Below are 26364 nucleotides of genomic sequence, written 5' to 3' on the forward strand. Positions count from 1 at the left end.
ATAGCCGTGATAACTTTGCAGTGAAGTAATGAAATCCACAAAGCTGCACATTTGATATTTCAGTATGCGTAAAACCAAGAACATGGTTCCCTAAGGGCAGGGAACCTTTGGCCCACCAGATGTTCTGGGCTGCAATTTCCATGATCCCTGGCTGTGGCTAACAGGGGTTGCAGTCAAACAGTATCTGGACTGCCAAAGGTTCTCCACTCTTGTTGTATACCTACCACCAACAACCCAACTAACGACACTTTGATCTTGCCTGGATTAAATTTCATTCAGGATATTAAATCTATGCTCTCTTGATCCATTAATGCTTGGTGACAGAGTCTCGAGAAGGAAGAAAGGCTGTATGCATTTAATTTTAGAACAGATGGTTCGTACAAGTTTTTAAGCACAAGGAGAGGGTAGAATGATGCTATTAATACACACTATATTGTTCAAGTGGATGAAGTCAGTGACCCTAATCACACTTGCCAGGAAATATGCTCAACCGAAATCAATAGGGCTTGCTATGTGTTTTTGGAATTGAAGAGCCAATAATGCAACTATTGGAGTAAACTAAAGCAGCTTTGCTTGCTAAATTCTGTTATTAATTACCTCTTGCATAGCTCTTTCGGCCGTGCTCTCAATCCCTAGCACCTAGCTTTGTTTCCACCCCAGCATCTAAAAAGTCTAAGTGAAACATACAAATTTGCCTTATACTGAATGGACCCATTGGTCTGTCTACTCTATCTAACAGATGTTTTCCAGGATCTTTCCTTATTTCTCATCACTTAGTGTCAGGGGTGCCAACTTGTGGGGACCCAGGTAAGCTCCACCCCACATAATCGATCACATGACGCAGTGCCCACACACCATTTGAATGGGAATGTCCATCAACTTTGTGGAGGCATGGCCTCCTCAAATCTTTTATTGTGGGGTCTGAAGCCCCCAGGGCCCCTCGGAGTTGGTTCCTATGCCTGGTGTGCTGCTCTTTAACTGGATATCCCAGGGTCCCCAGTCTGTTTGACTTACCAGTAACAAGACTGGTTTCCTGCTTTTCACAGTACAATATTTTAAAAAGATATATCCTGAGCCACCAACTCATTTTTAGCAGGGGCAAATTGAGAAAGGGCTGAAGGTCAGCTCTGCCTATTGATCCACAAGAAGCTGTCTTAAACCAGGACAGACTACTTTGCTGATCTAGGCTCACTTTGTCTACTTTGACTGGCAGTGTCTCTGCAAGGTGTTGGACAGAGGTCTTTTTTCTCATCAACTGCTACCATGATCCTTTTAACTGGATATGCCTGAGAATGACCACAGGGCCTTCCATGTGTAAGGACAGGGGAAGTAATTAAATTAAACGTGCATTAAAAAGCAAACCTACCTAGTTTGCACTTTCTGAAACAATACAAGAACCAAAGAATAGCCATCTTTGGAAAGTCACACTTCTCTGAATTTTGCAATGCAGTTTTCTATCCAAGTAATGTGTACAAAAATACATCTATTAGTGTAAATGTGCATATAAATAACTTCCAAAAGAGCATTATATTTGGGGAAACTGCATTGTAAATATGCATTATATTAGGAAAGATTGCACAGAAACAAAATCATATCAGGAGAAATTTGCACTAAAACGCTGATGAATTTCATGAGGACTTGCAAACTGCTATGGAAATCTGGAGAATTTAATTGAGAAAATAAGAAACCAATGCTTGTGACATGGCATCATTCCCAAGGCATTCCGGAGTGTGTGGTTGGTGTGAATCTGTAGAAGGAGCCTTATAGCACTCTGAACAACAGTAGGCTTATTATTATTATTATTATTATTATTATTATTATTATTATTATTATATAAAAGGGGTGGGGAAGGAAACTCTTGGCCACTTTGTTAGGTTAAGTCTACTATGGGTAGTCTACTATGGAATTTTGTCCCTATGCACCCAACAAAAGATTGAAAGAGAATTTTTAAAAAAATTCTTTGACTGTGCTCTAATCTAAACTAAACTGGCCTTCTGGTAATGATCATAATCTAACACACAAATCTTAATACATAACCCAAACATAGCCATTTCTAGACTGAAAGGGCTATTTCAGACTATTTCTTTCAAATGGAAACTAATCCAGGTTGAAAATTGTCTGTTTGACTAGCAGTGTTGCAAATTACTGTGTAACATGGTTCAGTTGGGCTGCCAGGATTTGGATTTAACAGATGTGATCCCATGGTACACTAATGCGTCCCCTGCTCCCTTAAGCCTTGATTAAAGTTTTGCATTCCGGCTGGAAGAAGACCCCCCCCCCTTAATTCACACAGCAAATTAAGACATTCTCTTCTGTGTGCCATTTTGTTGCAGAGAACAAGAAAGGAGTCTGCCAAAAGAGGGAAAACTCATAGCCAAACAGTAAAAATCTTATTGATGAAATGTAATTAGGTAAAGGGACCCCTGACCACTAGGTCCAGTCATGGCCGACTCTGGGGTTGAGGCGCTCATCTCACTTTATTGGCTGAGGGAGCCAGCATACAGCTTCCGGGTCATGTGACCAGCATGACTAAGCCGCTTCTGGCCAACCAGAGCAGTGCACGGAAACGCCATTTACCTTCCCGCTGGAGTGTTACCTATTTATCTACTTGCACTTTGATGTGCTTCCGAACTGCTAGGTTAGCAGGAGCAGGGACCGAGCAACGGGAGCTCACCCCGTTGCGGGGATTCGAACCGCCGACCTTCTGATCGGCAAGTCCTAGGCTCTGTGGTTTAACCCACAGTGCCACCCGCATCCCTTAAAAAGCCAAAATTACATATAGTCAAAATCCATTGGTTTCAATGGTGGGTGGGATGGCCAAAGTCATTTCCCCCTAGAACCCTGCTCCCTTACCAACACTTTGATTTTTCAAATATTTTTTGTCCCGTGCATAGAGCTGAATGCGCACAAGTTAAGTGCATGTAAGTTGCAGGCTTACTGTAGTTAACTGGGCGTATGCATAAGGATTTAATGTTCAAGATCCTGTTCAAACCAATAAGATCCTTGAACTTATTCTGCATTATGTCAAATAATTTACTGAACCTCTAGAATGAGAGGGCAAACCCGAACGTCAGCTACTCTGACTCAACGCTCTGTTCATAAATATAGGGACAAAAATGCTGTTCAGGCTGTCTGCCAACAATATTGTAAACAAACCTCCTTGTTTACTGAGATGCTTGTTGAAGGCCCTTCAGGTATTCCTACCATCTCAGAAGTGGTTGGCTGATACCTCAGATCAGGCCTTTGTGTTGGTGACACCCCAACTGCAGAATAAAATACCTAGAGAGAGCCAGTGTTGTTAAGAGCAGTGCACTCATAATCTGGTGAACTGGGTTCGCTTCCCTGCTCCTCCACATGCAGCTGCTGGGTGACCTTGGGCTAGTCACACTTCTCTGAAGTCTCTCAGCCCCACTCACCTCACAGTGTTTTTTGTGGGGGAGGAAGGGAAAGGAGATTGTTAGCCACTTTGAGACTCCTTCGGGTAGTGATAAAGCGGGATATCAAATCCAAACTCCTCCTCCTCCTCCTCCTCTTCTTCTTCTTTCTTCTTCACCACCTGGCAGAGCCAGGTTGGGATCTAGTAGGCTATGTGTGAAGCATGCCAGAATCTGGTGCCTCAGAGATGAGGAACTGGCAGAATCTGGAATCCACTGAATGTGAGCTGGTCACTGGACAAAACATAGTTTTACTGGGTGGTTGAGAATTTTGTTTCACATATGTGCAATAGTCATGTCTGCATGGATTTGTATTGTGGTGTTCTTACACCTAGGGCAAAACAGCCGCACCCAATGCAGTGAGAGCTCAATGAAGCTTTTTTTAAAGAGGAATTCTCTGCCAATCCTTTCCATTGCGCATCCTGAAAAACTCATGAGAGTCAGCTGCACTGAATACATTTTGTGAAGCTTTCCTAAGAAGGAAAAAGAGATTGTCTTGTGCTGCAAGTTTATCCACCATACAGTTGCAATGGGTTTCTCTCTCCCTCAGCCCCACAAGCTAGTACACAAATGTGATGTGTATTCTAGCATTCTGAAGTCAGGCAATTCATGATAAAATCAGATATTAAGCTTTCAGTGCTAATCTTTCTTTCAATGGGTTGATAGATACATAAGTGTATTGAGAATGAGATGCTACATTTTGAGCCTTTATGGCCATAGGGGATTCTGGAAATGGAAAATATGGCCTCAGGGCATTGCATTAAAACCTTCAAATACATCCATTTGATTATTACAATGGGATGGAGTGTTAAGTCACTCTCAGTTCATGCTGCCTGATGCATAAATTCTTTGAACAATTTGAGCATGGCAACATAGTAGAACTGCAGCCACGCCTGTTCCTGGACTGCTGCAGGCAGCAATTCAGAGATAGGGAAGAAGAAAGCTGTCATGCACATAAGTCTAGGCTAGAAGTTCATGACCTTTACCACCTTCTCCTCTCTCATGATATGCAATACAAAGTAATAGTGCGTGGTAAAATATCCTGTAAGGAAAAGCTGTGGAATATCTGTGCCATCTCCACAGAACCCTCGCCAGTAACAAAAGGTGCTTCCATTTGGCTCAGATGACTACTCGGGAACAGGTATCTCTAAATTTCTAAAATCAGAGATGTCTATCCAGAGACTATGCCATCCTTCCTGAAATACAACAGGCTGTGGTTACAGTCCTTTGTGATGAGAAGCACTCTGCATATGTTTAGGGGCACTTTCCTATTATTTCATTTATTCCACAGCAAACTCTTGGTATTATAACACTTTGCAGAAGTGTCACAAGTAGGGCTGGGCGATATCTGGTTTTCAACATCACGATATATCACCAGCTAAATATCACAATATCACGATATATCATGATATATATATCTGCTGTGAGGGCAGAGGGTCCCCTAATACCTCCCTGCAGTGGCGGAGGGTGATCTGTGCTTCCCTGAAACAGCTGAGGGCCTTGCTGGGTCTCCCCACAGCTGAGCTACCCCCTGGGAAGCTGTTAAGTCTCCACTTTTTGTTCACTGGTATATTGCCTTGTTGAAACACTTATCACAATGCTATTTCAACGATATGGCGATTTACTGCCCAGCCCTAGTCACAAGTGAAGCCTGGTGTGTTTCCACACCTGCTGATCCAGAAGAGAACCCACGACTCAATGACTGCTAAGTTTGCTCAGGAGCCTTTGTTGATGGACTTTGTTAAAAGTCCAAGTAAACAATGTCTATTGGATCACATATATCTACATGTTGAAACTCTTGAGGAACTCTGAAAATTTGGTGAGACAGAAGACAGGACTTAACTTTGCAGAAGCCATGCTGATTCTTCATTAGGAAGTCTTACTCTTCTACATGCATGGTAATTTTATATTTACTAATGCTTTCCACCAAGTTACATTGGGACCTGCCTTGGGCTGGAATGGCTGCTAGAATTAATGGGGAGTTTTAAGAGTTGGGGGTAAGTAGCTGAAATGTAGAAGAGGCATGATGTGTAGTCACCCCTGTGTTAAAAGTACTGCCTTGCATGAGCATGGTGATAGAGAGTACTGCCAGCTGCTGTCCCCATTTCCTCTGCAGATGGTGATGGCATTGGTCCTATGCACTGCTTCTCTCCACATGCACACATTAAAGAGCACTTTTTAACATGGGTGTCTGTGAATTACTTCCCCCTCATTTTTTTTTACCTATTTTGCCCCATCTGTTGTGTGGGGAAAGCTGAACATGTGGATGGATTTAGGCTATAGCCCCAATATCCTTGCATTGACCCAGCAGGCTGAACAGAGCTTCCATGCTTACACTTAGGGTTGCATAAATCCATCAGTTTTAGTTTCTCAGCCCCTCAGTTTTTCCAGGCTTAAATCCAGTTCTTCCCATTTCTACTTCAGTTCTGATTTATTTGAAGTCCTGAAAAAATCTCAACATTTTGGTGTGAACTTCATCTAATGTGCCCATTTTGTATGTAATTTTGCCTAATGTAGTGATTTTTTCCCCCATGTTATTTTCTCAAATATATTCATGTGGTGAACATTATATATGCATTTTTATAGATATTAGTTTATTGGAAAACTGTGTTGCAAAATTCAGCTTGAATTTCAAGGCTAGCCACATTTCAGTTCATTTGGGAACAGCAAATCAGGTAAGGTAAAGGGACCCCTGACCATTAAGTCCAGTCGTGGCCGACTCTGGGGTTGCGGCGCTCATCTCGCTTTATTGGCCTAGGGAGCCGGCATACAGCTTCCGGGTCATGTGGCCAGCATGACTAAGCCGCTTCTGGCGAACCAGAGCAGCGCACGGAAATGCCGTTTACCTTCCCGCCGGAGCGGTACCTATTTATCTACTTTCACTTTGACATGGTTTCAAACTGCTAGGTTGGCAGGAGCAGGGACCGAGCAACGGGAGCTCACCCCTTCGTGAGGATTCGAACTGCTGACCTTCTGATCGGCAAGTCCTGTTAACCAAATCAAATTCCTGCTGCCCCATCCCTACTTCCTTGTAGGCTCTGTTCAGACTTTTGAATTAATATACGGAGGCTGGTGCCTCTGCATGCAGTCATTTTACACACATTCTGTGAACAGGGCTTAAGTGTATACTCCCTAAATAAATAAATAGGAAATATGGACTTCCAACTTTTATAAATACAATTTTTGGAAGTGTCATATTTCCTGTACTTCTTGCTCAATATTGTGACTAGAAAGGTGTTAAAACGTCTACAGGTAGAAAGCAGAAAAGGGAAATATTATACTCAACAGATCTAATTCATTCCAATTGTAAATCAACTCATCTCTTACAACAAAACTTTTCAGCTCCTAATAGGGAAATCTTTAGCCCACAGCTGTCAATTAAGATGCTTGTTTATGGCCGATAAGCACAGAGATGCCTCCCGGCTGAGAATGATCTCCAAAGGGTAAGTGCCATTATACCACCATATTTTTTTATAAGGCTCATTTTATGAGCAATGTCTAGTGACTTCATTGAAAAACTTCATTAACATCATGACATTCATTTCAGATCTTTAATGTTCATTCAATCATTCACAGGGATCATACTCGCTTTTGCAAAACAGCTCTTTTTTGAAGGTCCCATATAGATTTGCTTATAATTATATTTATGAATAGTATAACACATTTCCCCACATAGTGGGCAAATGTAATGCAATAAACTAAAATCAGCAATAAAACAAGAACACCCACATTTAATGATTCTGGAGCTATTAGTGATAACTTCCTCTTGAAGTTAATGTTCATACTGGTTCAGAAAACAATTACATGTATGAAGTCAACCCATGGCCTTCCCCAGGGGTGAAGAAACTGTGCCCCCCACATATGGTGTTGGATTGCAATGCCTATCACCCCTGACCTTTGGCCATACTCACTGGAGCTGATGAGAGTTGCAGTCCGACATATGGAGGACCACAGGTTCCCCACCCCTGGCCTACCTCAAATGAAATATATTTTCCTGAACATCTACAGTGTTGGATTAAGTCAAGCCACTCTTAGGAAGAAGTTCAATTGTTTAGGGGGCATTGTGGAAAAACTCTGACTCCAAAGCTTCTACTCCAGAGCTACATGGAACAAGAAGTTCTGAGAAGAAGTGTCCCCAGGTGGGCACCTCCCACACCCCACAGATGAGTCCGAATATCCAGAGTCCCCCCCCCCCCTTTCAGTGTTTTACTTTACTCTCTGGACTCCCTCATCCCGGGGAAAAAATCCTGCCCATATTTATAGATATTGTGTGCATGAGGTTTGTGCCTGTTCAGAGTACCTAGTCCAGAAGTAGAACTCCATTTGTATAGTGGCATTTTAACACGTCTGAAAGTTCTGTGATGGCATCACCCCTTTTTGACTTTTCTGTGCCGGTCTCAGTTTCATCCCCATCTACCATGAAGATGCTTGATGCTTTTCAATGGGGAGGGTTTTGAGAGATTAATGGACACTTTCGACTACTTTAAACTATATCAGCTGCAAGAACCAGAACAGCACTGCTCGGTGTCATTAACAAATTTGATTATATTTTTTCAGGGTTTGAACATGTATTGCACGTGATGCTCTCACTGTGAACCATCAGGGGCCACCCATTTGGATACATCCTATTATGACATGATTAATTGCCCAGCAGTTAGGGAGTGCAGTTGTTTTTTTTTTTACTCCTTTAGTGCTTATCCTCTAAACCTTACTTGTCCTCCATCTATCACCTCTTCAACTCACAGAATATCTCTGGTGTATCTGGTGTACCAGGATCATGCCTATTAAAAACTCATGCAACAAATAACAACATTTTTCATTATGACACCACTACACTTTTTCAATGCCACACTTGCTGACAATGTCTTGTGGGAAACACTGGAAAAATCAACTTTTTAATAATGCCGTCCTATGGATATCTATAATACTAATAAGAAATAAGCCTCACTGAGTTAAAGGCGCTAACTTCCAAGTAAGTCTGTATTGGATTTTTGCCTAAACATTCCTTGATGGTGTTCTGAGTCTCCTCTCTCTCAGCCGTGCTGTTAGCTTGTCTTTAAGTATTTCTTCCCTGACTTTGCCATGCATGATACCCAAAGGTAACATCTCTGGGCCAGCTGATCATGATGTTCTTGCTCTGTCTGTTTCAGCTGATATGATTATCATGCTTGGTGGATTATTTGCTGTTCCCTTTCAAGTCCTGATAAATGGCTGGAGGTTGTCACAAGGTTTCATTTGCATCACCTTGATGTTTCCACATTGACTCTCAGACCAATGCACCCAGGCTTTAAATCAATGATGTCTTTCCCCACCTCTGGCAGTTTATATTGCTGCTGTCATGAAGGATGATAAGCAAGCAGAGTTCTTCAAACTCATTCCTCCTTGTCCATTCAGTTCTGCACTTCACACCTGCACAAGGCTCTATCGTGGTACGTTTCCTGCTTCTACAGGATCACGTAGTCTGATTCTGCCAAGGTCAATCCGAAAATGCCTGCCTTAAATACAAGATAACTACAGCCGGCTCCTGAGCTTTGAGCTAAGCAATATGTGAGCTGGATTTCTGGATGTTTGTTCACAATACAGCAGTTCCCAAACCCTGAAGAACAACACAAATAACCCATTTTCTAAATCAGAATCATGATTTGGAAGCTTAGATAACCTTCTTGGGGCCCTAATTAGCCTCTTACCTTCTGACTGACAGAAAGTCTGATATAAATTTCTTGGGTCAGGCTAGTCTCATTCACCTCCACCTCTGGTTGGCCTGTAATCTGTCCGCTTCTCAGTCAAGACTCTGTTGACCGGATACCTCACCTCCTTGATCTTTCCATTCCTGCCTCCATTTACTCTCTTGCCCTTGCCTGTGCTCTTTCGCTGCTCTCTAGGCTGCGTCTCTGATGATTGCTTATCTCTCGTTCGCTTGCTGAGCACAGCGATGCTCTTTAAAACTGATAAATGGAAGTCAACGAGAAGCCATTGCCTCTGATCATTTCCAGCTTCCTTCCTTTGAACTAACTAAAGCCATGGGGGTGCTTTGGTGTGTCTCGGTGCCATTTTCAATGCCCTTCACAACCAAATCCTTTTCTTCCTGGATGTAGCTATCCTAACATGTTGGTATGTTGCTGCTATATTGGTCCAAGTGAAAATGCTTCTGTGTAACAAGATTCAATGTGTGTCCCTCATTCATTCTCTCTCTCTCTCTCTCTTTCTAGTACATTGTTTGGTTTTGAGTCAGACCATAAAAGATTCAATTCAGCTAGGTTTAGTTAATGAAATCAAGGGAAGAATGTCAAATGCTTTAGGGAAAGGATTCCATTACTTGCATCTACTCAGGAATTACATTATTACTAAATTGGGCATTTTTCTGGTTAGAGATTCACTACTGTGTTGAACCCATATTAATTAAAGGAATAATATCTGCCTGCAAACACCAGGTGAAGGTATGCCTGGGACCACAATAAGCCAAGATTCTGGCGTATATGCTTACTATATGTTTGTGCATATGCTTGTCATCTCTTCAGACTTTATGAATGTGTGGTGGATATGGTTCAAAGACTTATTTTCAGAAGCCTTCTTCAGGTGTTAAAGTGAACATGTGGAACATGACAGTCTGAAGTGAGGAGGATTTGGTATTCAAAGGCACACCACACATTTTACAACCCCAGTTATTCATGATGTGGGAAGTAGGGATGGGGGGGGGGGGATGAATTCAGTTTGCATTTAAAGGCAGACTGACCTAATCCACACTTTCTGAAACAATATGCAAATAGAAAGACAGCTATCTTTCATAATTTGCACTTCTCTGAATTTTGCAATGCAATTCTCCAGATAATGCCTACAAAAATGCAAATGCTGGGGTAAAATCTGCATCTAAATGCTTACATTATTGGATTTAGCATGCAAAGATAGGAAATTGCTTTGCAAAAATGTGTGTGCATTAGACAAAACTGCATAGAAAAGTGGGCGTATTCTTGAGAAATTTGCACCAAAATGTTGATGGGTTTCCATGAGGGCTTCATTTAAAACAACAACAACAACAATAACAAACCAGCATGGGAATGCAGAGAACTGAACGTAAAGGAAAATGAAAAACCAAAAGAAACCAAAATTGAAAGATTAGCTCATCCCTAATGAAAAACCATAGAAATGGTGATGGACAGGGAGGAATTAGAGTCCTTGTTCCCACTGTCCTCATGTGCTTACTTTAATGCCCAAGGAGGGCTTTCCTGTGTGCATCATGATCACACAGGATCACAGGCAAGGACCTTAAGGTCAAATAAAATGTGATGTGGGATTTATGTGATTGTGTCTCCTGAGTTTTAAAATTTAAAGCAGATACGAAGATGGAGTATTGATGGAAGCACTGGGGGGGGGGGCTTCTCATTTTACCACAATACAGCTTTCCTGCACCCAAAAGCTCTATTCGCCCTTTTGGGGAGAAATACAGCCACAGTACAAGTAGCTGCATTATTTTTCACCAGGAAGCTGAATATGGCAGCTCCGGAGTAGATTTAGGTAAGGAATATGGAATGGGGGAAATGGTTAAATATCCCCTCCTCCAGCTATGCATACTTGAAAAACATGAGCTACAATTCCCAGAGGGACTGATTGTTAAACCACTCAAAGAATTGTAGCTCTGTGAGTGCTCTCCTAACTACTCTCAGCACCCTTAAGATACAACAATTCCCAGGATATATATTTTTTTTTTTTGGGGGGGGGGGAGCTACGATGAGTTTAAAGTGGCATGATACTGCTTCAAATGTATAGTGCAGATGGGACCTAGATTCATTAACTACAACAGCCTGGTGCGGGTGTGGGTAATATCTTCCTGTTGGTTTCAAGGAGAGGAGGGGTTAAAATGAACAAGAACTTCTGAGGCAGAAAGAAAGGACCACAGTGACCCCACCCTGACCCCTTCACTCCCTCTGCCACTCAGGATAGCTTTGCCCATTCTTTCACAAAATCCCTCCAGCAAATAAATGTGCCTCAGAAATAGGTACCATTCAATTCACCTTCATACTTTGAAGACAGTTACTCGAGAGAGAGAAAGAATGCCTAATGACATAGCAAAATGAACATGACAAAGAAGCAGGAGAACATCTCACTCAATTATGGATGATGCAAGGGAGAATGTGCATATGTTTCATCTCCCAAAATCTGGAAAACAAATTAAATACCATAGCAGATAAAAACATCTGAGCTTAAAATACGGAGAGAACAAATTATACAGAAAAAAAATACTAGTCTGGATCTCTTTTGACTACATTTTGGAGTTCTCACATTGGCCAGTTCCATGAGCTTAACAGAATTGATGTACCTTGGCTTTGATGGAAGTAGAGAAAGGACGGTTCCTCAGGCTGCATCCTAAGGGCTACTGCTGTTCATTGACCCAAAAAGCAAGAGTAGTGGCACAACTTTGTGGCTCAATTTCTTAGTAATAAAGAAGAATAGTGTTATGAGCTGCGGGGGGCGGGGTGCTGGAGTGGCTGGGGAGGAAGTAGGCTGTATGTGAAATCCTTCTAACCCCTAGATCCAGCAAGTGTTATAATATAAGCCAGGCTAGCTTCCTGTGTTGAGGTGATAGCCTGGGTGATGGGCCATTACGAGAATAAAGGAAAGGGGGCTCTTGGTAAGATCGAAAATGGGTGGGGTGCCTCCCTTAACTCAGAGATTGTGAGAAGGACAAAGTCTGAATTTAGAGTTGAAAGTGGCAGTGATGTGACCTAGAAGAAAAGAAACAAGCTGGAGAAAGAGTCAGGGCAATGTTTGATTTCTGTTGGAATCCAAGGATGCGTCTGTGGGAGAAACAAGACCCATTTGGGGTGCTGATGCTGTGAACCCCTCCATCATAAGCTTAGGTTGTATATATGTGCAAATAAACTATATGCCATAAAGACACCACAGTTTCTGCTGTGCCTCATTGCAAAAGGAAACGCAAACCCTGGGTAAGCATCTGGAACCCCTGGAATCTAACCCTGCTCAATAAACTGGGGTGGCAGCAATACGTTGGAAGCAAGTTCCTACATGCCAAGTGTAGGCTGCCAATTTAGCTGCCCTGGCGCAAACCACTGGCCATGGCAGACTTTAGTCATGGAAGCTCTGCTACATTCCTGAAACAGTGGTATCAGACAAAAGTCTGTCACATACATTTTTGTATTCACTGTAGCTATACTTGCTGGAGTTACTGTTATGTAGAAAGTTCAAATGCGTCTTATTGTCCTCTGATGGAACTCCAGCAGATTTTGTAATATATATATTTACAACTGTAAACATCAGTTGACCCCAAAGGCCTGCTTAGCTCCAAAGTCAGGAGAACCTTCTCAATAAATCAGGCTTCAAGTCCTGATCTTCCTCTGGGTAAAAATAGCAAAATAAAAGAAGCCTGTCTCACCACATCAACTTTTTTTGATTAAAAGAAAAAGCTCTGATGAAGATTTGTAATAATCTAAAAGGAATTTCATACATCACTGAAGACAAGGCAAAGTGAAAATAAAATAGATTAGGGTTATATATCTTTTTAATAATGTCAGTCAAAAGTGTTCCAGTCTGTAGTCTGATCACATCATGGATGAGGCCAGATTTAACACTTCACTTCACTGAATAGCAATTTCCAAGCTAAAAGAAATCCTCGTAAAAGCAGATACTGAATCTTAAAGCTTTCTGTCAACAATAAAAGCACAACAGACAAATAGCACATCTTGATAAAAGCCAGAGCTGAGTTCATGACTTTTTTTTTTTGGCCCCCTTTTCAATGATTTTTCAAAAGCCAAAACTACTTGCAAGGGGCTGGGTGTGGGAGGAGAGGGGGGCGCATCTAATCTGATGCTTCTTCACGCAATATAGTCACACATGATTAACTAGCTGGGGCAGACTGTGGATGAGGATTCACATTCACACGTGTATCTGAATGCATCTCCTACTAAAAGTCATGCAGTGCACCTGGTCAATAGCTATATGCATCCAAAATCCATCCAAGTACAGACCTATCCACGTTGCATTACTTCAATAAGACATGCATTCCGATGTGCATCTCCATACACATTCTGTCCCAAATAGGCATGCCTAACAATGCAAGATTAGAGCTGGGTCAGGGCAAAAGCCTTGCCATGTGACATTGACAGACAACGATTCATATTACCATATGGTTACCAGACGTCCCCATTTCCCGGGGACAGTCCCTGGATTTACAAATCTGTCCCAATTGCCCAGCAGTGCTCCGGGGCCAGAAAAACCCTGGAGCCGACGCAGGGAGAAGGAGAGGAGAAGGAGAAGGAAGAGAGAGAAAGAGGAAGGAGAAAAAAGAGGGGAGCCCCAACTGCCGCAGCTGAGGAGGAGAGATAGGAAAGCACCAGGAGGGCAAGGACACATGGCTGACTCCCAAGGAAGACTGTTCCACTGACGAACAGCTCTTACTCTCAGAAAGATTTTCCGTATGTTTAGTTTATGTTCATGCAGAAAGTTGGGGGTATCTGCTCAGTTGCTTGGGCAGTGCTTCCACATTCCTACTATTTCCCCATTCAGACTGAAGGTCATGAGAGGGTTTTGAGAGCCAGTTTGGTGTAGTGGTTAAGAGCGGTAGTCTCATAATCTGGGAAACCGGGTTCGAGTCTCCGCTCCTCCACATGCAGCTGCTGGGTGACCTTGGGCCAGTCACACTTCTCTGAAGTCTCTCAGCCCCACTCACCTCACAGAGTGTTTGTTGTGGGGGAGGAAGGGAAAGGAGATTGTTAGCCGCTTTGAGACTCCTTAAAGGGAGTGAAAGGCGGGATATCAAATCCAAACTCTTCTTCTTCTTCTTCTCTTTGTCTGCCATCTATGGTAGAATGCCATAGGAAAATCCAATTGCCAAACAGAATCATAACATCAGTCTTTAATTACATGATCCCAGATTGGCAGGATGCATGTCGTGAAAGGAACCCTTTTTAATTTAAAAGGGGGAAAAATGCTGAAGCTGTTGTATTTTGAGGTGGATGAGCTACGGGCAGGCATGAAAAGAAAATATGGGAAAGAGTGGAAGGTAAGGTGGTTTGGTGAACATTCTCCCCTGCAGGTAACTTTCACAGGGAAAATCAAGCCTCATTAAATTCAGTGCAGCACAAGATAAAGCAGCTGCATAGTTCTTGATAGCAGGATATCATGAAAAGAGAAATATTTTAAAGGAAAGTTAAAGGAGCTTTTAGTAGACTGAAGTCCTTAGATGGAGTGGGGTTCACTGCTCATGTATTGAGGGAAGAAAAGCCCGTGAAATGCTAGATGAGGTGTGAAGGGCTGTCAAATGGAAGAAAAAGTCAAGGCGTTCATAAAATGGGAAATAATTCCATCAAAGATCAAGAGCTCTGTGTGCACGACTAGCAGCTCCTCGTTTACTTCACTGGAGGAAACCGCTCCTCTGCATGCACATCCCATCTGTATGTTGAGCTCGATCTCCTCTACAAATTGAAAGTGGAATCACTAGATCAGAGCAACCTTCTTAAATAACGATCCTTTTCCAATCTGTTTGTACACTTTGAAGGCCTCCCACATCACAATATATGTTCTGTTGTACTGTATAGCTTGAACAACAACAACAACAATGGTAATCAATCAGTCAAAAATAGACTCCCTTCAAAAGTCACTTCTCCATGCATTTGTTGGTGTGTGGGTGGGGGAGCAGCAACACAAGGCATGGTGTCCCCAATGCCCCAGTCTCCATCAGTTCCACCCCAGAGTGAAAAGTCTGTGTACAGAGTGAAAACCTATGTACATAGGTTCGGCCATGGGATCGGAATCAATGGTCGCACAGGGTTTCTCATCAGCCTGTGAAATGCTAGGTGATATGTGAAGGGCTGTCAAATGGAAGATATAATTCTATGGGGGGAAATACGGTATTTCCCCGTGTATAAGATGATATTTTTTCCTTATAAATAATAGGCAAAAATTGTGGGTCGTCTTATACACAGATAGCAGAGGGGGGACGGGTGATTGGTGGCAGCAGACAGCAGGAGATTGGCAGTGGTGATTTGTAGTGTGATTGGTTGCTGCAGCAAGGCCTCCTGACGATTGGTTGTGGCTGTGGCAATTGGGTGGTGAATTTAAGGCAGCAGTGTGCGATTTGCAGTGGCAGGCAGGCTGTAGAGTGATTGGCGGCGGTGCCCCCCCAAAAGCTGAACAATTCTGAGCAATCTCCCACCAAAACAGCTCAACAACTCTGGGCAATTCCCCCCCCCATTTTTTTTGTTGCGGTCCCAAAAAATAGGGGTCATCTTATACATGGGGGCATGTTATACATGGAAAAATACTGTAGATCCAATGCACTCAACATTATCAAAACTTTCATTTGCAGTGGCCAAAATGTCTGCAGGTTGTTAAAGCTTTCCATGGTTTAATTCAGGGGTCAGCAACCTAAGGCCCATGGGCCACAAGCGGCCCATGGGGGTCGTTTAACCGGCCCATGGACCCCCACTGCCTGCTCGGGGACCACCGCTGCCCGCTCAGTCGGCTCCTGTGCGCCGTGCTAAATGGGCGAGGAGCAGAGCAGGGACCGTCTTCCGCAACACTGGCTGGCTTCCCATTGGCTGCAGGGAGCTCCTGTAGCCAATTGGAAATTGCGCATGTTTCCTCCTTGCCAGAAGACACACCGGAAATAGCATTTGTGCATGCGTGCATGCGTGCATGCACACACACACTCTGGCCCACCGCAGCGTCTGTGGGACCATGAACCTGCCCAAGCCACAAAAATTTTGACGACCCCTGGTTTAATTTATGCATCTGGCTAAGCGTTTTCCAACAAACCATTTCTAACCCATTGTATTTTGGAGACTCTTCCTGTCTGCACACTTTGGCTAGAATCCTCAGGCCTCTGTGCTCTGAGGAGCTCCGTTTGCTGCAGTAAGATTACTCACATGGAACGCATTACAGAATTGCGGTTGGAGTCCAATTACCCCATCTATATTAATTGTTCCTGGCTGGAGAGAGAGAATTGCAAAGGGAAACAAATAAGAGTTTCAGATGCTAAATGCTAAACAGACAAGGACTGAATTAGGTATATAAATAGCAGCCGCACTTGGTTTCTCCTGTGTCTCACCTGTTCCCATGTGGCGGGCATAGAATAGAATTGTGGAGTCAGAAGGGACCTCAGGAGTCACCTAGTCCAACCCCCTGCAATGCAGGGATCTCAGCCAGATCGTACATGACAGATGGCATTCCCCATGGGTTGGAGGAATCATTCTTCTAGCCTGGCTGATGTCCAGTACCTGAACCAGGCTAAGAAGAAAAAGATTGGGCAATGGACCATAGCCAGGTAATGCAGGGATCTCAAAGGGAGTGGGAAAGATTTATATACCCTTGTCGTCTTTCCTTTTCATGCTCAGCTAAACACATGCACTGCTTTATAGGTGAAAAGGATCAGTGGGGCTTCACCTGCCACCGCATGCCACATGCCATGTGGCCCAGATATTAGGGGTGTGCATTGGCTCAGTGTGTTGGCTGAATAATGAAGCAGTGCCACCCCACTCCTGAGTTAAAGTTTGATATTAATAACTCCCAAGTCAGATCGGCACCACAAATTTTTGCATTGCTCTGTCACACAGTTACAGCATTTTTCTGTACCGTATAACTCTCTCTCTTTCTCTTTCTCCCCACTATGTGTGTGCCCAAAATGTTACCCAAAGTTGTCCAAAAGGCTGCCTGAGATGCATAGGGCAATCCAGACCCAGGAAGAGGGCCTGATTGCTAAACCACTCTGTGCTTTAACAGAAATATATATTCAGAAGCATGGGACAATTCTGATTTGTTGTTGTTGTTGTTGTTGTTGTTGTTGTTGTTGTTGTTGTTAAAGCATAGTGTGTTTTAACAATCAGACCCTCTTCCTGGGGAATTTTGTGAGGGGAATGGGATCCCCCTAACAAGTCTCAACACCCTTAACAAATTACAGCTCCCAGAATTCTTTGGGGGAACCCATGATGGTTCAAAATGGTATCATAGCACTTTAAATGTACGGTGTGGATGTGACCTAAGTTAGCTATGTCCATTCACTTCAAGGAGTGAATACTCTGAACAGGACTAGCACTGGATGCTACAAATGTTGAGAGATGCTAGCTCATAGCTCATAGCTCGTGTGTGTGTGTGTTGGGGGTGTGGAGGTTAAGCCATGGATCAAAGGCAATGAAGAGGGTTTGGAGTTTCTAAGCAGTACAGAACACCCCCCCCCTCAAATATTCAACATGCTGCAATATTTCTTCACCCTCAGTCCTTGCTGCTCGCTGTTCTCCCTTAATGGTTAGGCTGCTATGCGCCTTCAATATCTGAGCATACATGAGGTCCCCAACTGAGCTTACAAAATAGGTCCCCAAATGCATGGAGGCAATTTAGGAATGCAGAACCCTTTTGAGACTAAAATAAGTTACCTTTTTAAAGGGCAATCTTTCAGAAAACAGCTTTTTTTATACAGCAGAACCTTGGGTTACAAATACCTCGGGTTACACACACTTCGGGCTACAAACTCCCCTAACCCGGAAGTAGTACCTCGGGTTAAGAACTTTATCTCAGGATGAGAACAGAAATCGCATGTCAGCAGCACGGCAGCAGTGGGAGGCCCCATTAGGTAAAGTGGTACCTCAGGTTAAGAACAGTTTCAGGTTAAGAACGGACCTCCAGAACAAATTAAATTTGTAACCAGAGGTACCACTGTACAGCCACAGCTATGAACTGCTTATTTTGTAGAAGGAAAAACAACACATGTTTCTAATGGATGCTTAAGAAAGCAACTCCAGAAAGTAGCCCACAGCCTGTGACTCCAAATGAGTCCACCCCCCCACCCCGCCCGCTGCTTCTGCTGCTTGCAGCTGGCCAAAGGCAGCAACAGCACTACTGGGAAGCAATACTTTCCCCCTAGAACGTCATTACAAAGCGTCCCCATTGCCCATCAGTCTCCAATTCTTTAAGCGTCTATTGGACATGAAAGGTAACAGACAAATGACAACACACCTGGGGAAAGAAGGAGCTTGGAAGATGGTATGCTCTTTTAGAAGAATAAAACATGAATTAGACAGCATCATCAGGATTGCTGCAGGCCCACTGGGGTCTGGCCGATAACTGTGGTGTTTGTGAATTTTAACAATACATTGAATTTCAATGTTTACCTTTTGCAGGAGGTGTCTAACAAAGCCAAATACAGCTAAAGGGAAAGAGGGGGAGAGGAGAAGGATTCCTCCCTACACACACTATTGCCGCAAATCTAACAAACTGCTTCTGCAGAGCATCACACTGCCCTGCTAGAGGCGCGTTATCTATTATGCAAGAGCTCGCAGCTGTTTAAAGCCCATCGGTGCATCAGTAACTTGCTTGACTTTTTATACCGAAGTCACGTTGGTGATAGAGAGAAGAAAGTTTCAAAATCTCAGCATTTCAAAGGAACCATCCCAAACTGTAACACATCTCTTGAGATTTCTTTAGGATCCTGACTGGAGGGCTTAAGACTGATTATGCCCCAATCTAAATTTAGATTTATGATAACTGTATATTTATTTGCATTTATTTCTTTAATAAACCCACACCTTTCAGAGCAAGGCAGCTTACAATGGTTTTTTAAAAAAAACCTAAATAAATTATTTCAATACTTAAAAGAAAAGATGAACGGACATACAGTGGTACCTCGGGTTACATACGCTTCAGGTTACATACGCTTCAGGTTACAGACTCCGCTAACCCAGAAATATTACCTCAGGTTAAGAACTTTGCTTCAGGATGAGAACAGAAATCGTGCTCTGGCGGCACAGCGGCAGCGGGAGGCCCCATTAGCTAAAGTGGTGCTTCAGGTTAAGAACAGTTTCAGGTTAAGAACGGACCTGCGGAACGAATTAAGTACTTAACCTGAGGTACCACTGTACAGTGTCATCTGCATGCATGATAACATAAGTAAAAATGATAGACCACTGCCTCCATGGAATTTACAATATATATTTCAGCAATGTGAGGAGACCACAGCTGTGGAAATAGGGAGGCAAAGAGACAGTGGGGAGGAGTGCAGAATGCTAAAGCAAATGTGATCAGGTAAATCAGGTGTAAGGAACCTCTGGCCTGTGGGCAATTCTTGGCCTAGCAGGGGGTCCAAGTTGACATTCAAGGCCATTTCCCCCAAACCACGCCCACCTGTCAATCAGCTGACATCACTCATGACATCATCTGGTGTGCAGGAGGATGGGGTTGAATCCTGCATGTTCCTGTTCCCTGCTCAGTACAGCATGGTTCCATGCAGGAAGGGGTTTGCATTGGAATCTCCTGCTAAAACGAAGGAACCCCCTTTTGTTTTAGCAGTGCCTTGCAAGGTGCTTTGAAGGCCTGGGTTTGCTACTTACATCATTGTGGCGTCACAGTGATAAGGATCTGGTCTTGTGGAGCCAAACAGGTTCCTTTCCCCAAATGAAATGGTTGCTGAGGGACAGCAAAACTTCATGTGCCATCATTGTCTGTGAGCACAGCGCAAAAAGGAGAATCTGAAGAAAAATGATAGCAATGAAGAGAGTGGGGAATGAGTCAGAGCCCTTTAAGAATATAAACATGACAGTAGCAAGACTGGATGCCTGAAATATTAATAATAATACCAGCAGTGAACTAATATTGGCTAACAAAGCAAATGGCTTGACTGGGGAACCTTGAGGTGCTACCCTAGAACACCCAACCCCTAAAGTCAGAACAATCTAGTCATTCCCTTAGAATAACTTATGTCAAATTGGATCATCTTAAAGGATGGTCCTGGTTGCGGGCGGGCCCACAACACAATTCCCCCCCCCCCGGCTTGGGGGGAGTGATGCCCTTTATGCCAGGGTGGCACCACGATCACCCCAGGCCTCTTTTGGCCAAGCGCAATTGAGTGGGGTGATCGTGGGGGTATATTAGCGCCAGTGCAACATGTGCTGAGCACCTGCTTCGCGCTGCTGAACACCCGCCCACACTCCCTTTTGTTTTTGGTGCCCTCAGGCCTTGCTTTGGACTTTGGTTGGTCACCTGTCTTGGTCCGGGTAGGAATTTTTCCATTTGGCAAATTGGCACTGGCCACTTGGTTTTCGCCACCTCTTAGCAATCATCACAACTTTGTAAGGTTTGGCTGTTAGGCATTGACTTATTGATGTGTGGGAGAGGGGAGGTCAGCCATTGCCTGCCCCTCCATGTTCAAGGGTATTCTGTTAAAGGAATTCGGGGCCTGGATCCTGTCCAAAGTCCACTTGAGGGGCTAGGGCCATGCCAGGCTTCTGGGAACACTGAGGAGAGCTGCAGGCGGGTTCCCCCAATGTGGCTCCCTCATTGGTGGTTTACCCTTCCTGACTCCCTGCAAGGTGGGCAGGAGTCAGTTAGAGTTTATTGCCAATGCCTAAGCCAATAGCGCTCACATTTGCTGTAATCAAGAAAGTTGTGGCCTAAATTTTGCCCATTAACCTTAAACCAAAATCTGTGTCTGTGTGAATTTATTTCTTCTGGGGGGCTGGCTTAGGGGCCTTGACACGCAACAGACTATTGTGTAATGTCTCTGTACCAATCAATCTTTCAGCTGGGGATTCTCAAACTGTTGCCCATGCACCATCAATAGTCAGTGAACTTTATTCAGGTGGTCCATTGCATGTTCACATTAGATATTCATTTTGGTTTTTAATTGCATTTTAATTGCAGTACCATTCAAATTCTATGGCATTCAAATCAGAGTACAATAAAATAGACTATATAAGAAATAAAAGAAGCAATTAAAAATACAATTAAAAATCATATAGTATCTAGCACAGCACATTACAATTGCTACAAGTAGAAATGTCATTAAGTGGTCCGCCAAGATCCTCAGCAATATTCAAACGGGGGGTGGGAGCAAGTTTGCAAACATCTGCTTTAGACCAGTTGTGAAAGTCAAAGTCATCTGCATAATATGGTTGATTTTGGTGTTTTTTTCCACAATAAAAAAACCCTAATATTCCTCCTTCAACATGAATTTCTAAGTGTACTGGATGAGATCTGGCGCTCAGAGTTAACTAGCACATAATGGTTTTAAAAGGTGGTGGCAGTGGGTTGTCCTGAGAGAAGTGTGAAGAATGCAAAGATGGGATTTGTCAGTGAGGAATATTTGGAAATGTTTCTGTAGTGGATGAAATCCTCTTTGTCTCGTCCTTCACAAACCTGCCACTGTCTGGGTGGCATCAGGCCTAGCTGACAACCCATAGGCCGATCAGAAGTTGCCTTATACAGATTCACATTTGTCCATCTGATTCAATTTTGTCTTCACTGACTGGCTCTCCAGGATTTCATTCAGGAGACTCTTGCAGCCCTAACTTCCTCTGCCTCTGAATGTGGTTCGGCATCCAAGCTTGAGCATATTCTACTGATCTTGTCCCAACAGCACTGGCTGCCAATGAGTTTCCAGGCCCAATTTAAAGTGCTTGTTTTGACCCATAAAGCCTTAAATGGCTCAGGACCACAAAACCTCAAGGACTGCCTCTGCCCATATGAACGTACCCGGACTCTGAGATCATCCTCCGAGGCCCTTCTTTGTGTGCCACCTCCATCCACGAGAGGTTTGGAGGGTGACAACACCAGAACAGGCCTTTTCTGCAGTGGCTCACTGTTATGTACTGAGCTGAATCCTAGAACAATAGGATCCAGAATGCAGCAGTCTGATCGGTCCGCAGGAGCCACCCAATCCAGCTCCGGGTGGAAGTGAATCAGAGACCTGATTGGCCTGCAGGAGCAGCCGATCAGGCTTCTGGAAGAAGTGAATCCGCAACCTGATTGGCCTACAGGAGCAGCCTGGAATTAGCCAATCACACGGGGCCCATTGTGTAAATAATGTAGATATAGCTAGACGTTTTGGGGAAGGTTTCATTCAATGCTACTACGAGCTGAATAAAGAGCATGAAATTCACACTCAACTCCAAGTATCTTTCACTCACCATTTGTGGAATGCTCTCCCCTGGGAGGTTCGCCTAGCACCTTCATTATATATCTTTAGGTACCAGGCAAAAACATTCCTCTTCAACCAGGCTTGTGGCTGATTATCATCCTATAAACTTTTAAATGTGTTTGTGGGAGCAGGTGGGGGGAAGAGGGTTATTGGTTTGTTCTTGTTTTGATTGTTTATTTTGTGGGGTTTTATCTTGTATTTTTATGTTGTGAACCACCCTGAGATCTACGGATGAAGGCTGGTATACAAATTTAATAATAAATACCTAGGTTGTGCCAGGGATTGAACCTGGATCCTTCTGCACACAGAGCATGTGCTATATACCACTGAGCTATGGTCGTTCTCCTAATCTTTTGAGTTTCTCAAATGCATATTGAGGATCACTTTCCCATTTGGTAGTGAGCTCTGGCTCACACCTTGTATCAAAACCTGTGTAAGATCTGACCAGACAGGAGGCACGGTATTATCTTCCTCCGTGAGAGGGCTTGCCTGCAGCTGACAACAGTTCTACACCCGTGAAGGTGGGACAGCTTGCCCGCTTCGTGAATCCACCTCCTGCTGTTTGCATACGATTTCGCACTCTGCTGAAGGTGGCAATGCAGATAATATCTAATACATGAATAGGAAAGAATAAATGGCAGTTTCCGACACTCCGGCAAAGTATCAACAACATTTACATAAAATATAGGAGTCCGGCTATACACGGGCAATTCAGGGTGTCACCAAAAATCAACATCTACTGACAGCAAGACCCTTTAGATGGCCACCTGCTGACAATGACTGTTGACATTTCTCTGCAATGCACCCTTGTTTTGCATCCCAGACCTGCAGGATTTGGAAGGAATGCAAAGCAACCGTTATAAGAACAGTGCTAACTTGAGTTAGAAGCACTCTAGTTTTTTGGAACCACCCTGTTAGGATATTAAAGGAGAGAGGTACAAAACCCCTCCATTTAGTCATTGACGCAGAACACAACATTCCTGACCTCTGACAATGCCAGGTGGGGCTGACGGAAACTATAGTCCAAAACCTCTGAAGGGCACCAGCTTGTGAAACACCTGGTGTAAGCTCTCTTGCTTAACAGCAGGGGCTGCAAAATCTTGCAAGGAGCAAAAGCTTGTCACATCTGCAGCCATACCGTATTTTTCCATGTATAAGACTAGGTCCCCCCCCAAATGTCAAAAATCAGTGGGCATCTTATACACTGTTAGTGCCGAGGGTGGACTGGCGATTGGTTGTTGCCCAAAAAATAGGGGGCGTTTTATAGACAGAAAAATACGGTGTGTGTGTGTGTATTCTACCTGTAGGAAATTGAGGCACATTCTGGTGCTACAGTGGCATGTGTGGTTCTAGAGAGCTTTCATGCTGCAGCAGAAGCCTTGGCAACGCTGGCATGGGAACTCTCCGCACCAGGCATGCTATGGTATTCTGGCCAACGCGACAGCTACAATGCTGCAATATGGGGCATCCGTTGCCAGTGTTCTCCAAATGATGCTCATTCTGTTCTGTACCTCCTAAACACCTGCTCCCTCTTTAAAAACAACACTCTCTGCCGGCCAAGGCAGTGATCTATAGCACACATGCTTGGGGTTGCCATAACCACGAGTGCCAGAACCACTAGATGTAATTGCAATGCACTTTAGGGATATAGGTGAATTTTTTTTATATTGTTGCTCACCCTTTTCTCGGAAGCTGAACCCTGCCCCGTTACTCTTGGTCTTTTCCCTCCTGGCCTTGTCCAAGTTATTTTCAGCATCAAGTTCTACAGCAGCTGAGCCATTTAGGATTTTCATTTTCCATTAAGGAACTATTTTTCAATCTATCTACTGTGATAGAAAATGAAATTTCTAAGTGACCAGCCACCAGAGAAGTAGAATAGAAGAAGCAATATCTGGGATGAAAGACTTTTTAAAAGACCGTTCTTCTGGGATTTTTCTTTTCTTTTCCTCTTCGGCATTTTTTTTTTAAGCCTGGCTGCTTTTAGTTTCCAGCTCAGTTTTCTCTCTCTTCCTTTTTAGTAACCAAGTCATCGTGATCTTTCCATTTCTGCATCAAAGAGCCGTTTGGAAAATATTAAATTACCTTGATAGATGACTTCTAATAATGAAAACGAAGGTTTCTGAATTACTTGAAAAGGTGACAAATTCACATAAGGTTAGTGAAATGAGCTTTGGATCTCACAAAAACAGAGCAAATTTTTAAAAATGACCAGAAGTTACCTATCCATCACTTTTAAGGGGTTTTAACTTGCAGAGCCCTGGAGATCATAAAAAATTAACATAGCAGCAATAGATATAAGGAGCTGCCTTATATCTAGTGACTGGTCCATGGCCCAGTGTGATCTGTTCTCCTGACTAAGTGGTTTTCCTCACTCTGCTTCTTGCAAGACACTTTAAGACAGAAGCAGGAAACATTTGGACTCAAATGCCCATCAGCTTAAACAAGCTTTGCCAATGGTCTGGGGAGATGTGAACTGTAGTCTAGCAACATCGAGAAAGCTGCAGCCTCCAAGCCCTGCTTTCAGAAGAGATCTCAGGGATTGAATCTGGTTGGCTTTCACACCATGAATCATATAGATGACAGTAGAGATTCAGGAGGTGCGCTCTGCTCCAAACCTGCTGAATACTTTGTTGTACTCATGTGGGCAATTAAGAAAACATATTTCCATAATAGTTAATTGATTGGCTTCTTAGTCAGTTTTTTTTCCTACTTCTTACCTATAGAAATTGTTGTGTTCCACTTTATACGGCTGTACATAAACCATAGAATTGTAGTTTGAAGGGGCCACAAGGATCATCTAGCCTAATAATAATAATAATAATAATAATAATAATAATAATAATAATAATATATTTATTATTTATACCCTGCCTATCCGGCCAGGCCTCCCAGCCACTCTGGGTGGCTTCCAACAGGATATTAAAAACACAATAAAACATCAAACATTAAAAACTTCCCTAAACAGGGCTGCCTTCAGATGTCTTCTAAAAGTTAGATAGTTGTTTATTTCCTTGGCATCTGAAGGGAGGGCACAGGGCAGGCATCACTACTGAGAAGGCCCTCTGTCTGGTTTCCTGTAACCTCACTTCTTGCAGTGAGGGAACCGCCAGAAGGCCCTCGGCGCTGGACCTCAGTGTCTGGGCAGAATGATGGGGGTGGCGGCGCTTCTTCAGGTATACTGGGCCGAGGCTGTTAAGGGTTTTAAAGGTCAGCACCAGCACTTTGAATTGTGCTGGGAGCCAATGTAGGTCTTTCAGGACCGGTGTTATATGGTCTCAGCAGCCACTCCCACTCACCAGTCTAGCTGATGCATTCTGGATTAATTGTAGTTTCCAGGTCACCTTCAAAGGTAGCCCCACATAGAACGCATTGCAGTAGTCCAAGCGGGAGATAACTAGAGCATGCACCACTCTGGCGAGACAGTCTGCGGACAGGTAGGGTCTTTTGCCTGATGTGGGACTAGAACTCAAGACCCTGAGATTAAGGGTCTCGTGCTCTACCAAGCGATATTTGTATCAATCCGTCAATTTAGCAAAATTCTGGGTAGGGTGGCCACTTAGGCATCACCCCAAAAGAGAGAATTAAAATGGATCACAGGGTTGCATTAAATGTGTGTGTTCTAATTTAGATGTGTTGGTGCACATTTAGGGATGAAAATGGCTATAATTTAAATGGACCTACATCTCACTATAGGGGGGATACCCTGCTGTCCAGCTGCTAGCTGTTGATGGACACCGTCAAGTCTCCTCGCTCTCCATTCTTAGGGATATTCTGTTTGAAAGCTAGACATGGACTGGCCAGCCCTTCCAGTAGAGGACTCCTTCAAATTAGCTTTTGATAGCCCTTCAAACAGAAGACACTTTTAAAAAAGAGGACCAGGAGGACACATGGTCATGCAGGTATGAGCTGTACCAGAATAGCCTCCTTTCCCCAGAACTGGAGGATAATTCCCATATAGCACTGTAGTCTTCACAACTGATGAGGCTTTCCAGAACAGCTTCACTTAAGAAAATA

At 43.6% G+C, this 26364-nt stretch overlaps 1 long non-coding RNA gene across 1 annotated transcript in view; it reads right to left on the reverse strand.

Annotated features, from left to right (window-relative positions):
* LOC114595320 (uncharacterized) overlaps positions 1-22087 on the reverse strand; it is a 49734-nt gene extending 27647 nt beyond the window's left edge. Inside the window, exons 1-2 of the long non-coding RNA XR_013392460.1 lie at positions 21906-22087; positions 19766-19903 (exon numbers count right to left, since the gene is read on the reverse strand). This is a non-coding gene — a long non-coding RNA (uncharacterized LOC114595320). The remainder of the gene's footprint in view (positions 1-19765; positions 19904-21905) is intronic.
* Between the last annotated feature and the right edge of the window lie 4277 nt (positions 22088-26364).

The sequence above is a fragment of the Podarcis muralis genome, chromosome 4 (genome assembly GCF_964188315.1).
Source record: "Podarcis muralis chromosome 4, rPodMur119.hap1.1, whole genome shotgun sequence".
Lineage (NCBI taxonomy): Eukaryota > Metazoa > Chordata > Lepidosauria > Squamata > Lacertidae > Podarcis > Podarcis muralis.